At 42.9% G+C, this 18,643-nt stretch overlaps 1 protein-coding gene across 1 annotated transcript in view; it reads right to left on the minus strand.

The window, feature by feature from the left end:
• The window catches only part of arb2a (ARB2 cotranscriptional regulator A), a 469,833-nt gene that overhangs the window by 9,088 nt on the left and 442,102 nt on the right, over window positions 1–18,643 (minus strand). The gene's annotated exons all lie outside the window — the stretch shown is intronic.

The following is an 18,643-nucleotide window of genomic DNA, read 5'->3' on the forward strand; positions in this document are numbered from 1 at the left end:
CAGACTTTCAGTCCAGAGGCATATGATTAATGCTACTTGGTAAAACACAATATCACGGGCAAAGGGAGGGATATAGAATGCTATAAAATTAACCTTAATGATATAATAAACATAGCAGTGCAAGCTGTACTTGGGATAGCTAAAACTCTTACTGACCCCCACCCCAAAGGCTCTGGGTACACACAGTGCTTACTGTTATACGGAGCCATACAGACCACAGCAAGATCTCAGATTTTATGTGAAATCTGTGCTGAGTTAGTGGCAGTGCTGCAATTATGTCTTTTTGAAACATGGTGACCCAAATGGCCATGGAAACTGACAGTATAAATAGATTCTAAAGACAATTGAATGTGTTTCTGGTGAAAGATAGGTCAGAATATGGTGAGAAGGCAGATAGATGGAATTGATCTCTGAGAAAGGGGGAAGTTTGTTGGGTGTAATGGACTCTTACTGTTCCTAAAATTTCTTACGTTCATATGTAAGGGCAACCAAAACAATGGTGTATGTTAAAGGATACAGTCAGCAGATAAATTTGTGCCACTAGTACTTTAAACATGGGTGCAAGATGCCTGTCTGGCATTGGGCCCAAGAGAGTTCAGTGAGGAATAGACAAAGCAAGAAGATAAATATCTTCAGGGCCAATTTTCTAAACGTGAACTATGGCAGGGAGCTTTACTTGCTGGCTGTACATATCAGAACGTTGTGGGTGGTCCACCATGATTTTGCATTGATTAATTTCAATGCTGATTTAATGCCCGTGATATGCACAGCTGGCAGGTGAGCCAAATTTATAAAGTTGGTCCTTTGGTGCCAACTGCCATTCCAAATAAATTACATTTTTCTCATGAGAAAGAGTGACGTACAACAATCTTGATTCAATCTTGGATGAGTCAATCATGCTGGGCTTGGGGGGGTGGTGTGGAGAAGGTGCTTGAAATTACTGAGAATTTCTATTTATCTCTTCCACTGCAAACTCCTTTATATAACCTTTTTAATTCCACATTGTCTCTGTTGCTTCTTTCCATTTTGAACGGAGCTCCTTTTGAGTGTCTACATTGATGGAAGACTTCTCTGGAGAACTGAGATCAATGTGTGGCAGCATAAGGCAACATTGATGATAGAGGGAAGACTTTACCAAAGGGAGAAAATACCATTCACTTCCACAGGCATTTTGCGAGTTTATTGAAGAGCTTACGTAAGATGCTTTGTTTATAACCTGTCCACTAAAGAGAGTGCTTGTGTCTATGAGCTGCAGGAGCTTCCCTTGGTGGCACATTATTTTTGGTTGAGATGAGCAGACTGAAGGCTTGTGCTCTGGTCTTTGTTGAAGCTGCTTTATGAAGGTGGGTGAGAGCAGTCTGGGTGATGTCCTGATATTAAAGCCAAAACCAAGTAGTTTATCCATATCCAATAGCTATTTCTCCCAAAGTCTGTTTGCTACAAGTTCAAAGTTGAGGCTAGCACAGAACTAAAAAACTATGGTGCCAAATTTCCTTGGAGCTGCTCCCACTCCACTGCCATAACTTCACTGGAAGTGTGGCAGATACCCCATTTACACATGTAAACGGGTTTTCCGTCGCACTTCTGGTGAAGTTACGGCGCTGGGGCGGGAGTAACTGTGAGAAAATTCACCCCATATACATTTTTCTTTGCAGTCAAATCCAAAAATCAATACTTGGCAATAGTTTGATGTTTATAACATATGATCGCTTTACTGTGCCAATTAATGCCAAAGAGCAGCTATAGCTGAGTGTATTGGCCCTTTAATTTGCTGACTGAACTTGAATGTCAAAAAGCTGTGGTCCAATGGAAGGTACCAATTGCGATTGTTAGCAACAAGATATTTCTTGCAGTTAATAGATATTTTAAAAATAATACTTGGAGTAAATATATTACTTCCCATTAACTTTCTCCTCCCCATCGCTCCTGAAATTTTTGGCCTTTTACCGGGGTACGAGATCCACAGGCAACAATTGTCCTCTAGTACCATACTCATTTGGTTATTATTCACATGAAAGGCTTTACAGTGAATGTTAGCCAGCTATTTAATTACAAGGGACACTGCAGTCAAGCCTGACCTTCTCCTCGCCCAACATTCACACATGCACTTCCAGCAGTGGTTGCTGTCTAGTGATCAGGAGCAGGAATCCTGATTGATTTTTCCCTCTCTAAGCCGGGCACTTAGATCAACTGTAGCATCCCTCACAACACACCAGCTCAGATCAATTAACTCAGCACAGACAGGAGATCAAACCTAAAACCTTCCTGGTCTGCGTGCCACAGCTCACTGGATGAACTTGCTAAGCAATTAGGGAAGCCTCAGTAAATCAAATATTTTTAACAAAAAGCCAAAGTGAACTTAAAAATTATTTTGCTTTTGAACTTAAGAGATCTGTCAAAGAATTTTTCTCTCTTAACTCAGGGGATCAGTACAAAGGTGGCAACTGGAACAAAAACTGGTGACAGACACATGGGGCATGGTATAGTGTACATGAAAAGGAGTTCATGTACTGCTGCCACTGATGATTTTTTCTATTGATCTTCTAGTGTTGTTAATAGAACCTGCAGGATAGCAAATAAAGAAAATCATAATTATCTCTTTTTTAAGATAACAACATTTATTTATTTATTGCCTTTAACCTAAGAGATTACATAAAATTGGCCACCAAAGCAAAGCTAGAGAGAACGGTGGTTCACTACACCAGCAGTTCAGTTCTCCACTTAATAAATGTGGAGGAGTTAAATAGTGCTTTAGATCACAGCTGAAGAACAAATTATAACTTCTGTTGGGCCTATTTTACATTGGATTAAGCAATGGTTAGTTAAGGGTTATATTTCACTTTAAAAAAAACTTGAAGTGCTTGCACAGAATCCAGGAATCCCAAACGTGCACGAAGAGAACATGATTATTAAACAGAACGATGAATCTTTGTGACAAGATCTAGGTCAGTAAAAATTGAACTCTGTAAGCATGACCATTTTAGAAGTAACTAACCTTTTCAAGATTATGATCTGATGTGTCCCAATTAAAGATCTATTTAATAAATGAAACCACCTGTAGCCATGCTTGAAGCTGGCTTTTGTTAGTCATCTTGTCACTGTTCTGTGTAAACCACTCACATTTTTGGCTAGTAAGAGCCATCTGACCTGTCAAGGGCTGTCAACTCACTACGCTAACATGGCTCAGACTTGTTCAGAACATACAGCAGCTCTGACTATGAAACTGATCGAAGCTCAATTTACTGGTTGGTCAGTGTGATTCGGCTTCAGTCACTGGAAATGACTTTTGATCGTCATATTAAAACTGGATTAAGAATCTGAAAAGTAATGCTTTCAAACAGCAAAGCTGACAAACACCAGTGTGGATAAATAATTCAAGTGCATTAGCAAATACTGCTGCAAAAGCAGAACTGCTGGATTAATATGTCAAATTTACACAACAGTTGATGAAATGCATGTTTGCAATCTGTCGCTGTTGGATTAACTAAAAATCATCTGCAAATATCGGACTGTCAACACTTGTGATCCTTAAAAACAGTTTAAAGCATTTTATTACTATGATGAAATCTTTATATTAATGTCATTATTTCTAAGACATTTTTCAAACAAAGCCTGTGTGTATACTTATAGAGAACTGTTGTTAAAAACTATGCACTATCAAGTTCACATTCACTATATAAAACCTTTTTATTGGCAAGTTTCAGGCATCACCCTGGTGTCACAGTGTTTTGCAACATATTGTAAGTTCCAGCTATGTCTGTTAGACAATAAAAATTGGTATAACTATCTTGTGTATACAGATTCAGTTTTTTGGTATTTATTTGTCTCCATCCTAACCTATTGAACTTGATAGGGTTCCACTGTAGTGACCAATAGGTTTCCACTGTATCATATTATGTTTGATTAATACGTTCTGGCAGTTTTCAACTTAATACAAGTAGTATTGGAAAAAGGCATATAGCAGCAGGCAGCGTGGTGGTACTGCGACAGAGTAGTCCTGGCAACATCCTCGTAAGTCTCCTCCGCACCCTCTCTAGTGCAATTACATCCTTCCTGTAATGTGATGACCAGAACTGTGCGCAGTACTCAAGCTGTGGCCTAACTAGTGTTTTATACAGTTCCAGCATATCATCCCTGCTTTTATATTCTATGCCTCGGCTAATAAAGGAAAGCATTCCATATGCCTTCTTAACCCCTTATCTACATGTCCTGCTACCTTCAGGAATCTGTGGACATGCACTCCAAGGTCTCTCACTTCCTCCACACCTTTCAATTTCCTCCCATTTATTGTGTATTCCCTTGCCTTGTTTGCTCTCTCCAAATGCATTACCTCACACTTCTCAGGATTTAACTCCATTTGCCACTTTTCTGCCCATCTGATCAGTACATTGATATCTTCCTGCAGTCTACAGCTTTCCTCCTCACTATCAACCACACAGCCTATCTTTGTGTCATCCGCAAATTTTTTAATCATGCCCCCTACATTTAAGTCCAAATATTAGAGTAGAATGCTGTGCAAAATGGAAAAAACAACTGAAAGGTATAAGGAAAAATACATTTTAAAAAAACTTTGGAAAGAGAAGGATGATTCGGCAGTCCAGTGCTTCCCAGCAGGAAGCTGCACTCACAGTGTCTGGAGCATTTTAGGAAACAGGGCTACAACACTGTAGCTCCAATATTCCAACTTAGGCTCCCTATGAAGAGCATCGGATCTCAGAATCACCCTCGAGATTTATATTGTGGAAAAAAATGAAAAAAGAGAGTGTAGCAGATTCCTGTTATACCAGCCATAAAAGTGACGATAAGCGTGAAATGCCGAGAGAGTTTTCAATTTGATGATGTACATATATCCCAAACACCATATAAAATTAATAATTTTACAACAAAATGACTAAAATATAAGTCATTCTTGCTATTAAAATATGGAATTATTTTAGACATTTTGATCACACTGCCTATTTAGAGGGATTGAAAACATGTGCACCCAATCAGTTTGATAGTGGATGTTTTTGGTATATTAGATGGCATAAAGCGTATAGAGCAGTCTTCTACATTAACCATTACCTTGGTGTCTGGGTGAAGAGGACAAAGGGATTCTATTTTACCAGCAAATATACATTGTGATCATTTTTTTAATGACTTCAAACCACACATCATTTTGAATATTTCCATTTATAACAGCAACTTGCATTTACATAGTAAAATGTCCCAAGGGACAGAGGCATAATCAGAAAAAAATGTTTGCTGAGAAACTGATATTAGGAGTGACCAAAAGCTTGGACAGAAAGATGGGTTTGAAAGAGGACTTTATAACTGAGAGCTCACAGATTCTCTTCCTCTCCACAACCTGGACATTGGTTCCTTGATTCCTTGATACTCCAAGCTGATTCCATCCTGTCTACAAGTCAACTGCATCCCACCACAGGACCTCAGACACTGGACTCTCTCATATTGTCACCTCCCTATCCTCTGTTTATCACCAGGACATGTCTCTCCTGATCTCTGCCATGCCAATTTAACCTGACTTCCCTCTATCCATTCACATGTGCATTTTGTCAGCCATTCTGGACCCGAGTCCATTACTGCTATCTCCCTTTTTTTCTTTCTCTTGGCCCCTCCTCTCCTGTCTTCTCCCCTTCCAGTCGCCCAGTCATGTTATTTTTCACTTCTCACCTCTTGGGTGCTTTGCCCCCACCTAATCCCTACCCAAGCCATCATTACTCCTCTCCCTTCCTACTCTCCTGCTACCGTCCCAGAATTGAAACTACCTTGAATCAGCTCACAGCTACCTTCTGTGCCTCTCTTCGCATTCTCTGAAAGGTCCATCGAGGCACTTGTGACTGCCTCCATACAAGCAGCAACTACAACTGCCCTATTCTCTTCTGTTGTTGACCACACCGGTTCCTCCTGGCTCCACATTAAGGTAAGTAAAAAAAACAAAACTTACCTTTACTTCAGTGGCCTCCAGCGGTCCCTTTAAGAACTGCTGCTTAAGCTGCTGTGGACCTGGAAAAACTGGCTGAGCATGCACGGCGTGTGCTCCGCTCAGTTTTTGCCGAATTTGGCATCAAGTTGCTAAAACAGGCGTTAGGCCCCTGATTAGCATTTTCAACGGGCCTAACACTTGTTTTAGGTAGGTGCCCCGGGCACTCAGAAGTCGCCGGCTGCCAATTTCCACGGAAATGTTCACTTTAATTCTTATTTTTTGGCCATAAATGGGGCAGGGATCAATTTCTCTCCCATCATCTTAGGCCCCGGTCACAAACTCCGCACCCTGGTTACTGACTCCATCCCACTCCCTGGCCGTTGTTTCACTCTTTGAACTTCTGACCCTGTGTCTTCTCCATCTCCGTAGCATCGCCTGCCTCTTCCCTGCCTCAGGCTCTCTGCTGGTAAAACCCTCATCCATGCCATTGTCACCTCCAGACTCGACTATTCCAAAGCTCTCCTGGCTGGCTTCCCATTCTCCACCCTCCGTAAATGTCTGCTCATCTAAAACTTTGCTGCCAGTATTCTATCCCGCATCAATTCTCGCTCAGCCATCATCCCTGTTTTTGCTTATCTACATTGGCTCCAGGCGCCCAACTTAAAATTCTGATCCTCGTGTTTAAATCCCCTCATGGCGTCATCCCTCCCTATCCTTAAAACCTTCTCCAACCCTACAACCCTCTAGTACTCTCACTCTGCTCTCTTATGCATCCCCCCCCACCCCCTTCACCCCACTATTGCCGGCTGTCTCTTCAATTGTTTAGGCCCCATGCTCTCCACTTCCTTCTCAAGAACAACAACAACTTGCATTTATATAGTGCCTTTAACACAAGGTGCTTCACAGAGGCATAATTTGACACTTTAGACGCTGAGCTAAACAAGCTGGCATTGTCCAGTTCAGTGAGACTGCCTCATTTGGCTCCATTCTTACCTATCTGATCAAACACACTGGGCTCGATTTTCGGACATCCGAGCTGGCGGGTTCGTGGCGGGGGGGCTCCGAAAATCGGGCATTCCCGGGGCGGGTCCGGAGCCCGGCTCCAACCCGCCCACTTTCGAGTTCCCCAGTGACGCGCTTAGATGCACGCGCAGCCCCCGCATGTGGGACTCCCGCCAGCAATTAAAGCCGGCGGGATCCCACTTAAGGCAATTAAGTAGGTACTTCAGGTCATTTGCAGACCTGATTGACATGGTATTTTAGGAGGGGTGGGATTTTCATATCAACTGAGACTGTTTCCCGTACTGGGGGAAACACACCCAGTTGAAATGGACGTGTTGCAGCCACCAGCCTGTGGCAGCTGCAAAGGTCCATTTGACAGGTGGGGGGGAGACACTCATTCATTGCAGGAGGCCAATTTGTCACTTTGGACAAAGTTTGGCCTCCTCTACCCTCCTCCCAACAATAAAATTCACAACCTTGCAACCTCAACCCCGGTGTGCAGACACATTTACCTACCTTGCGGGCCCCCTCAAACGTACATCTTGCGGATGGGGGCCGCCATAGCTGCAGTCATGACCTCCTCGGAGGACGAACAGCATCACCAGCCTCGCCGTCCACCTCTGACACGAGGAGCTCCACAACAAAGTGCTGTGACACATCCACCTGCACAGCAGGAGGGAGGGCAACCGCAGAGAGAGATGTGTCGCAGAAGGCACTACCCTTGCCACAGGGTCTACAGACCGAGGCTCAGCTTCCTGGACCTCTCTGAGCAGCAGTGCATCCGGATGCTCAGAGTCACTCGACATGCAGCCTGCTTCATGCCAGGCTGCTCCCAGCTGGCTCGACCACCATCTTCTTACATGTCGCTGTCAAAATCACCACTGCCCTCAACAACTTCTCCTTCGCATCCTTCCAGGGTGTCACCGGGGACATCGCCGACTCTCAGTCATCTGCACAAAAGAGCCCTGCAAATACACCTAGACCCACTCTGCAGTGACACAATGGGTGGCATCAGGTGTGGGTCTTCATGGTGATCCTCAGGAAAGGGCATTATTGCACAAACCAGACAAGATTCGCAATGACGTGGCAGTAGTGGTGACAATATAATACATAATGTGAGTTGATCAGAAATCAAATATAAGTAAAAACCATGACAAACCCTCAAACACCCTTGTGAATCCCCTTCATGCTCACGACACATTTGCCTTACGCTTCCTACTGCACATATGTGATGCATGCCCTGTGGCTGCAGCACAGATAGTGGCAGGTTGAGTGAGGCTGACCGCGAAAGAGATGCATGAGAGGGTGAGTATGAGATACAGTCATGAGATTGTATGAGGATTGGGTTGAGTGGTAGTGGTGGGATGAGTACTGGCAAGGTGAGTAAATGCAGGTAAGATGAGGATGAGCTTTGAGTGGGTGTGAGGAGTGATGTGATAGAGTAGTGTTGGCAGTGCAGAAGGAGATGTGGGGTGGGGGCGGTGATGTGGCAGACGGAGTGTAGGGGAATGAGTAAGTGTACTCACTTCGGCTGACCTACTTAGGTCATTGAAGTGCCTCCTGCACTGTATGCAGGTGCGCGATATGTTGGTGGTGCTGGTGACATCCTCTGCCACCTCGAGCCAGGCCTCCGTGGTGGCAGAGGCAGGCCACTTCCTCCCGCCTGCCGGGGGGAAGATCTCTGTCCTCCTCCTCTTTCTCACCCCATCCAGTAAGACCTGGAGTGAGGCATCATTAAACCTGGGAGCAGCCTTCCCCCTGGGCTGCTCCATGCTGTAATTTTGCATATTTTCTGCAGCATCAGTCAGTGGAGGACTGCCCCTTTAAATAGGGCTCCTCCGGCTGACAGCCTATGATGCCTGCTGTGCCGCTTTCCAGCACGAAACCCGGAAGCCAAGGTAAGTACCTTCAATCAGGCTGCAATTGCGTGCGGAGCACCCTGAATTCAATGGGCGCGTTACCCACGCACCCAGTTGACCCCCCGCTGCCAACCCGCCTCCCTCCTAAAATCGAGCCCACTATCATGGATTGTGCTTCTGTTGAAATATGTACCTGTTCTCCAGCAACATGTGACTTTTGTCTATGGTTGGGGATACAGAAGGTAAAACACTGCAAATTTTTCAATTAAATTTTTCAAAGAAAGTACAATTTAAACATTAAAAAAGTTTTAAAAAATTTGTTTTCTATTTATCTTTTGAAACATCAACCATATCAACATCCAATTGGTAAGGGAGAATTACAATATTTTAACAAGTGAAAGTTAATTGTAAATATGATTTGCTGGGATTGACTTCCCTCATCAGTGTCAATGACATTGTGGTCGAAAATCTGTGGTCCTTGCACTGCACTCCTGCGGCAGAATGTGCAGAAAAGACTGGGAATTAAGCAGGACCCGATTATATTGGGTCCCAGTCTTCCCCGTCGGTTTCCACGGAGTCTTGTTTGAGCCAGAACCTCCACCTATCCCAAACATGGTCCCCTGTGTCAGATGGGGCATTGCCAGGGCAGGGGATTCATTAAATTCATGGCAGCTCTATGAAAGTAGTGTCCAGGATGAAAATGGGCCAGGGAAATGAACCTCATTAAATGGATTTTCAAGATGGCGACCAGTTGGGTCAAAAATAAAATGGCAACTTATATGACACAATCCATTAACATTTGTTGTGATCACTATTAAAACTAAATAATAACCCCTTAAGAAGACTCTTTGAACTTATTTGTGCAAATATATGCTTGGTATTTCCTGGGTGGGGGAGGGTCCTATTGAGCTCCTGCCATTTCTCAGGGTTTTCGTCAAATTTCTGCCGAAGTTAGAGTCTTGAGGGACTGGAGGTAATGGTGTGGGGGCGGGAAAAGAAGCCATAGCTGAAGAATCCCTGCAGAAATTCTACCCCACAAGAATTGCTGCGTTGAAAAATAAACTGTGTATTCCAATATTCCTTATCATGCATTCACCAATTATAACAACAACTTGCATTTATATAGCGCCTTTAACACAATAAAATGTCCCAAGGCACTGCAGAGGAACGTTAGCAAACTTTGACCAAGAGCTAAATATTAGGCTCCAAAAGCTTAGTCAAAGAGATAGGTTTTAAGGAGTGTCTTAAAGGAGGAGAGAGAGGTAGAGAGGTGGAGGTTTAGGGAGGGAATTTCAGAGATTAAAGTCTAGGTAGCTGAAGGCACAGTCACCAATGGTGGAGTGATGAAAATCGGGGATGTGCAAGAGGCCAGAATTGGTGGAGCACAGAGATCTCAGAGGGTTGAAGGGCTGGTGAAAATTACAGAGATTGGGAGGGGCGAGGCCATGGAGGGATTTGAAAACAAGGATGAGAATTTTAAAATTGAGGCGTTGCCAATGTAGATCAGCGAGCACAGGGTGATGGGTGAACAGGACTTGGTGCAAGTTAGGATATGGGCAGCAGAGGTTTGGATGAATTTAAGTTTACGGAGAGTGCAAGGTGGGAAGCTGACCAGGAGATCATTGGAATAGTCTTGACGTGTTGCTTTATTTCTAAGATAAAGGGGGTAATTTTGACTTTAGTCGATAGAATGAAATGGGCGATATCACTGGGCCACTCGTTAAACACCAAGAATTAGGAGAGGAGTTTAACGGGTGGCCGAGCCTATATCGCGCATTTTACTCTATCGTCTAAAGTCAAAATTACCCCCAAAGAAATGACCATTTCTACATGGATATTTTTGTCGTTTTTAACATAAGAACTTTACATGGGAAGTTGGGGGTGTTAAGTGAAGGAAAATTGATAGAACTAGTCCTGTCATTCGGGGTCCCATCTCTATTGGCCAATGACAGAGCAACATTGAAGTCTGCATTGAAGTTCTCGTGCTCTCTTAACTGGAGGCCACTATATCATGGTAGGAAGCACCTGTGGGAATAGGAAAAGTTGGTCATGAGGGAGAAATGCCCAGAAGCAATCGGTCCTCAAGCCAAGGAAAAAAAGTTCCTAAAATAGTCCCAATCAGTAATAATATTCTACTTTATTGTTCGGGTACTAAATATTCAGTATGGTTTGTTCAGCTTTTCTACAATGATATTGTCTGGAAAAAAAATCTAACAGCAAGTACATAATGATGAGGCCTTCCAGTCTCTGTGATAATCTTTGACAACAATGCTAACACTGTCATTCTGGCCACGAGAGAAACATGCATCTACTAAGCCCTGACCCTCTGAGCCTTTTATCTGTTTGTGTACTCTCCACAGGCCGAACAAATAAAGGCTAACTGATAATTTACACATGAATCAACTTTTTCTGAAGAGTAGGCACCAGAGACAGTCCTTTTCTCTGTAACTGAGAGAATGGTAGCCAGGTCTAAGATTGTCTCAGCAGCAATCATACAAGTAAAACAGCAATACATTAGAAAATGGCAGATCAGCAAAGGGAGGCAGTTTGGAGAGACAGATAAAAATGACAGTATCAAAGGACAAGATGAACGAAGACCTTGTGGAGAGTTAGGCCTACATCCAACCATGACAATGAGGTTTTATTCAACTCCAAAGCAAAAGACAGGTAATGCTTTACACGTTTAAAAATGGCACCATTATACTAACAGGATGCAAAAAAGATATACAATAAAAGCAAGCATGGGCTCATACATTCTGGAAAAGAGCAATAGTGAACCTTTAAGAGCAAATTTTGTGACATGCTGCCAGTGGGGCCTTACACACAGCCAGTGCATGTCACAAAACTTTGGTTGTGCTGACCACGATTATCCGATATGCACTGGTTGCGTGTGAGGCCCTGCCAGTGGCAAAGAATTTCATTTGTAAGAGGTTTAAATACATTTCTTAATTTGGTCAGTTTCTGCAGTAAAACCTTGAATGACACAAACAAGGTCTCGTTGCAAAAGATATGTTATATAATATTAACATCACAACAGCAAACCTACTTCACTTCTGGCAAGTAAATTCCATTTATTTAGGTGAAAATCTCTTCATTATGACTTGCTTGATGGAAAATTAAGATATAAAAGTTATTAATAAATATCTTCATTTTACTGATATATTCTCAAACATACTGGCTGGGAATTTCCTCAGAGCTGATCCTGCTCAGCAGCTCTAACTTTGCTAGAAGTGTAGCGGAAACCCCGTTTATGCATAAAGGGGATTTTGGCTGCACTCCTGGCGAAGTTACAACGATGGAGTAGGAGCAGCTCTGAAAAAATTCCCGGCCAGTATGTTTGAGAATATATCAGTAAATAGAAGATATTTATTAATAAGTTTTAAATTTTAAAGGAGGCCAAATCAAGAAAGGAGGGGGAGAGAAAACAGGGAACTAGAGGCCAGTTAGCCTGACATCAGCAGTAGGAAAAATGCTAGAATCCATTATTAAGGACGTAGTAACAGGGCACTTAGAAAATTATAATATGATTCGGCAGAGTCAACACGGTTTTATGAAAGGAAAATCGTGTTTGACAAATCTATTAGAGTTTTTTGAAGGTATAACTAGCAGGGTAGATAAGAGGGAACCAGTGGATGTGGTATATTTGGATTTTCAAAAGGCATTCGATAAGGTGCCACACAAGAGGTTGTTACACAAGATTAGGGCTCATGGGATTGGGGGTAATATATTAGCACAGAGTGAGGATTGGATAATGGACAGAAAACAGAGTAGGAATAAACGGGTCATTTTCGGGTTGGCAGGTTGTAACTAGTGGGGTGCCACAAGGATCAGTGCTTGGGCCTCAGCTGAGTGCAATGTATCCAAGTGTGCTGACGATATAAAGCTGGGTGGGAAAGTAAGCTGTGAGGACGATGCAAAGAGGCTGCAAAGGGATATAGACAGGTTAAGTGAGTGGGCGAGAAGGTGGCAGGTGTAGTGTAATGTGGGGAAATGTGAAATTATCTACTTTGGTAGGAAGAATAGAAAAGCAGAATATTTTTTAAAAGATGAGAGACTAAGAAATGTTGGTAGTCAGAGAGATCTGGTTGTCCTTGTACATGAATCACAGAAAGTTAACATGCAGATACAGCAAGCAATTAGGAAGGCAAATAGCATGTTAGCCTTTATTGCAAGGGGGTTGGAGTATAAGAGTAAGGAGGTCTTGTTGCAATTATAAAGGGCTCTGGTGAGACCACACCTGCAGTACTGTGTACAACTTTGGTCTCCTTACTTGCCTTAGAGGGAGTGCAACGAAGGTTCACTAGATTGATTCCTAGGATGAGAGGGTTGTCCTATGAGGAGAGATTGAGTAGAATGGGCCTATATTCTCTGGAGTTTAGAAGAATGAGAGGTGATCTCATTGAAATGTATAAAATTCTTAGAGGGCTTGACAGGGTAGATGTTGAGAGGCTGTTTCCCCGGCTGGAGTGTCTAGAACTAGGGGTCATAGTCTCAAGATAGGGGGTCGGCCATAGGGGGTCGAGATGAGGAAAAATTTCTTCACTCAGAGGGTGGTGAATCTTTGGAATTCTCTACCTCAGAGGGCTGTGGATGCTCAGTTGTTGAGTATATTGAAGTCTGAGATTGATGGATATTTGGACACTAAGGGAATCAAGGGACATGGAGATAGGGCAGGAAAGTGGAGTTAAGGTAGAAGATCAGCCATGATCTTATTGAATGGCGGAGCAGGCTCGAGGGGCCGTATGGCCTACTCCTGCTCCTATTTCTTATTTTCTTAATCTATACCAATGATGCGTGATACAGTATAGAAATCAGGTTGACCGTACACATTTCTTGATAGCAATCATTTATAAAGATACTACAAACATGGGACAAGACGCAAGAAGATGTGGTTTGCATCTAAAATATTTTGCCATTTCAATGAACCTGAGGGTGGTTATTTCAAAACCATGTCACCCAGTTTCTGTGCACGCAATCTAAGTCAAATAGCCATCTTATAGTTGAAGACGTGGATTATGTCTTCCCTCAATCTTCTTTTCTCTAGTGAAAACAAGTTCAGCTCTGCAATCCTGTCCTCGTAACTTAGAGCCTCACATTCTTCCTGATGCTGATTTTGCTGAATCTTCTTCAAAGCCTCAATGTCCTTTTGAAAGCATGGTGACCAAAACTGCATACAATAGTCACAATGTGATCTCAGCAGTGATTTACTAGGTTAAAATAACTTCTTTGACTACAATTCTTTGCATTTGATCAGTTTTGTTCATTATAGCACCACATGACTGCTGAACTAAGGTATATCGGGTTACATCGAAACTACAGCACAGAAACAGGCCATTCGGCCCAACTGGTCTATGCCTGCATTTATGCTCCACACGAGCGTCTTCCCTTCCTACTTCATCTAACCCTATCAGCATACCCTTCTATTTCTTTCTCCCCCATGTGCTTATCTAGCTTCCTCTTAAATGCATCTATGCTATTTTCCTCAACTACTCCTTGTGGTAGCACGTTCCACATTCTCACCACTCTTTGGGTAAATAAGTTTCTCCTGAATTTATTCTTGGATTTATTAGTGACTATTTTATATTTATGACCTCTAGTTTTGGACTCTCCCACAAGTGGAAACATTTTCTCTACGTCGATACCCTATCAAACCCTATCATTATCTTAAAGACCTCTAGCAGATCATCCCTCTTCTCTTTTCTAGAGAAAGGCGCCCCAGCCTATTCAGCCTCTCCTGATAAGTATACCCTCTCAGTTCTGGTCTCATCCTTGTGAATCTTTTTTGCACCATCTCCAATACCTCTATATCCTTTCTACAGCATTGCTGCAGGAGTTCCTCAGGGCAGTGTCCTAGGCCAAACCATCTTCAGCTGCTTCATCAATGACCTTCGCTCCATCATAAGGTCAGAAATGGGGATGTTCGCTGATGATTGCACAGTGTTCAGTTCCATTCGCAACCCCTCAAATAATGAAGCAGTCCGAGCCCGCATGCAGCAAGACCTGGACAACATCCAAGCTTGGGCTGATAAGTGGCATGTAACATTTGCGCCAGACAAGTGCCAGGCAATGACCATCTCCAACAAGAGAGAGTCTAACCACCTCCCCTTGACATTCAATGGCATTACCATTGCCGAATCCCCCACCATCAACATCCTGGGGGTCACCATTGACCAGAAACTTAACTGGACCAGCCATATAAATACTGTGACTAAAAGAGCAGGTCAGAGGCTGGGTATTCTGTGGCGAGTGACTCACCTCCTGACTCCCTAAAGCCTTTCCACCATCTACAAGGCACAAGTCAGGAGTGTGATGGAATACTCTCTTGCCTGGATGAGTGCAGCTCCAACAACACTCAAGAAGATCAACACCGTCCAGGATAAAGCAGCCCGCTTGATTGGCACCCCATCCACCACCCTAAACATTCACTCCCTTCACCACTGGCGCACAGTGGCTGCAGTGTGTACCATCCACAGGATGCACTGCAGCAACTCGCCAAGGCTTCTTCGACAGCACCTCCCAAACCCGCGACCTCTACCACCTAGAAGGACAAGAGCAGCAGGTACATGGGAACAACACCACCTGCATGTTCCCCTCCAAGTCACACACCATCCCGACTTGGAAATATATCGCCGTTCCTTCATCGTCACTGCATCAAAATCCTGGAACTCCCTTCCTAACAGCACTGTGGGAGAACCTTCACCACACAGACTGCAGCGGTTCAAGAAGGCGGCTCACCACCACCTTCTCAAGGTCAATTAGGGATGGGCGATAAATGCCGGCCTCGCCAGCGACGCCCACATCCCACGAACGAGAAAAAAAGAAAATCAGAATAGGGATAGGGCCATTAAGGGATGCACAAGATAAACTAAAGGTAACAACAGCGAAATGGCAGAAATACTGAATAGTTATTTTGCCTCCGTATTCACTAGGGAGACTAACAAGATGGGCATGACATTAGAAGGAGGTCAAAAAAGATATTAAAACATTTAAGATAGAAATGGGGGAGATAATTGATAAACTAATCAAACTAAGGGAGGATAAGACCCCTGGTCCAGATGGAATGTGTCCACAAATATTTAAAAAATTTAGGGAAGAGATAGCAGAGACACTATTACATATATAGAATAATTCACTAGAAAAAGGAATAGTGCCAGAGGACTGGCAGACAGCTAATGTTATTCCTATATTTAAAAAGGGAGATAGAACAAGTCCAGGGAACTATAGACTAGTTAGCTTAACATTGGTGGTAGGAAAGATAATGGAATCTTTATTCAAAGATGTAATAGCAATACATCTAGAGAACGAAAATATAGTAAAGAATAGTCAGCATAGATTTCAGAAGAGAAAGTCATGCTTGACCAACCTTATTGAATTCTTTAAAGAAGTAACAGAAAGTGTAGATAAGGGTAATGCAGTAGATGTAATATATTTGGATTTCCAAAAGGCCTTTGATAAGGTATCACACTGTAGACTCATGGCCAAGGTCAGAACATGTGGAGTCAGGGGACAGGTAGCAGAATGGATAGCAAGCTGGCTACAAAACAGAAAACAGAGTGTAGGGGTTAAGGATAGCTACTCAGACTGACAAAAGATGGGAAGCGGTGTATTCCAGTGGTCGATTTGGATTCAGGAATCGGAAGTACAATTGCAAAATTTGCGCACGACACCAAATTGGGGGGTGTAGTTAATACAAAGGATGAATGCATCAATATGTATGAGGACATCAATAAACTTGCAGAATGGGCATGTAATTGGCAAATGAATTTCAATATAGAGAAATGTGAGGTGGTGTATTTTGGTAGGAAGAATAAGGAGGTCACGTACTGCTTGGATAATAAGAGTCTAAACGAGATAGAGGAACAAAGGAACCTAGGCGTATCGATACACAAATCACTAAAAGTAGTGACACAGGTTACTAAGGCGATAAAAAAGGTAAATCAAGCCCTAGGGTTCATTTCTACAGGGATAGAATTGAAAAGCAAAGAAGTTATGTTAAACTTGTATAGAACCTTGGTTAGACCACACTTGGAGTATTGTGCACAGTTCTGGTCTCCATATTATAGAAAGGATGTAGAAGCATTGGAGAGGGTGCAAAAAAGATTCACAAGGATGATACCAGAACTGAGAGGATATCCCTCTCAGGAAAGGCTGAACAGGCTGGCGCACTTTTCTCCAGAAAACAGAAGGCTGAAGGGTGACTTGATAGAGGTCGTTAAGATAGTGAAACGGTTTGATAGAGTACACATAGAGAAAATGTTTCCACTTGTGGGGGTGTCCAAAACTAGACGTCATAAATATTAAATAGTCGCTGATAAATCCAATAGGGAATTCAGGAGAAACTTCTTTACCCAAACAGTGGTAAGAATGTGGAACGTGCTACCACAAGGAGTAGTTGAGGCAAATAGCATAGATGCATTTAAGAGGAAGCTAGATAAGCATATGGGGAAGGAAGGAATAGAAGGGTATCCTGATAGGGTTAAATGAAGTAGGCAGGGAGGAGGCTCGTGTGGAGCATAAACACCGGCATGGACCAGTTTGGCCAAATGGTCTGTTTCTGTGCTGTAGTTTCGATGTAACTCGATGTATTAACTACACACCCAATTTGGTGTCGTCCACAAATTTTTAAGTTGTACTTCCGATTCCCAAGTCCAAATGTAAATTGTGAACAACAGTGGTCCCAGCACCGATCCCTGTCTAACACCACTTCCCACCTTTTGTCAGTCTGAGTAACCACCTTAACCCCTACTCTCTGTTTTCTGTTTTGTAGCCAGCTTGCTATCCATTCTGCTGCATGTCCCCTGACTCCACATGCTCCGGCCTTAGTCATGGGTCTACAATGCGGTACCTTATCAAAGGCCTTTTAAAAATCCAAATATATTACATCTACTGCATTACCCTTCTGTTACTTCTTCAAAGAATTCAATAAGGGGTTGGTCAGGTAGCATAGAATATAGCTGCAAGGTTCAAATACAGGACATACCTATGTTACCTGCTAGGTTAAGTAACACACATTTAACTGGTATAATTGTCAGGTTAAGATGATAAGGAATAAAGCTGCTGCTAGATTAACATGTACGTGGTATTCACAGCAGGTTAAGGTAATGACCGGTGAAACTTTCCATTGCTTCGCATGCAGTGGGTGAACTATCAGAAAATCCTGGGTGCCTTGCCCACCATTGCTTAGACATTAATGGATGGAAAATTGAGGGTAATCCACCCACAATTTTGTGATAGGTTGTTCACTCTGCGTGAGGCCCTGCCAGTGGCACAGGGCTTCAGAAAATTCTGCCCACAGGATCTAGTTAGTGCAGTTATCAGGTTAAAGTGATACAAAATACAGTTGGCATGGCAAGATAAAGATGGTTTAGTTGTCAGGATAAGGTGAACTATCACCCATTTGATATAGCTACCAGGTAATGGCACTGCAGTGGATACCTTTGCATTCATTTGTTCTTGGGATGTGGGTGACACTGGCAAGGCAGTATTGATTGCTCAACCCTAGTTACCCTGGGGGCAGACTTGGTTAGGATGGCAGATTGTCTTCTCTGAAGGACTTTAGTGAACCAGTTGGGCTGTTTTTAACTACAGTTCAGCAGTTTTCATGGTCATTTTCTCATACCAGCCCACAGATACAATTTGCCATAGCAGGATTTGAACTCACAACCTTTGTGTTACTAGTCCAGCACCATAATAACTGGGCTATTATACTTCCTAAACATCTGTCAGGTTAAGGTGATGCAGGGTATGGCTGGAATAGAGTATGTGAATTTCTTTCTTCTTTGGTTTCTCTATGTCTCATTTATTTTTTTTATTTTTTTTATTTCTCTCATTATGCCTCTTATTGTCTCATGCTTAT

The sequence above is a fragment of the Heptranchias perlo genome, chromosome 4 (genome assembly GCF_035084215.1).
Source record: "Heptranchias perlo isolate sHepPer1 chromosome 4, sHepPer1.hap1, whole genome shotgun sequence".
NCBI classification, from domain to species: Eukaryota; Metazoa; Chordata; class Chondrichthyes; order Hexanchiformes; family Hexanchidae; genus Heptranchias; species Heptranchias perlo.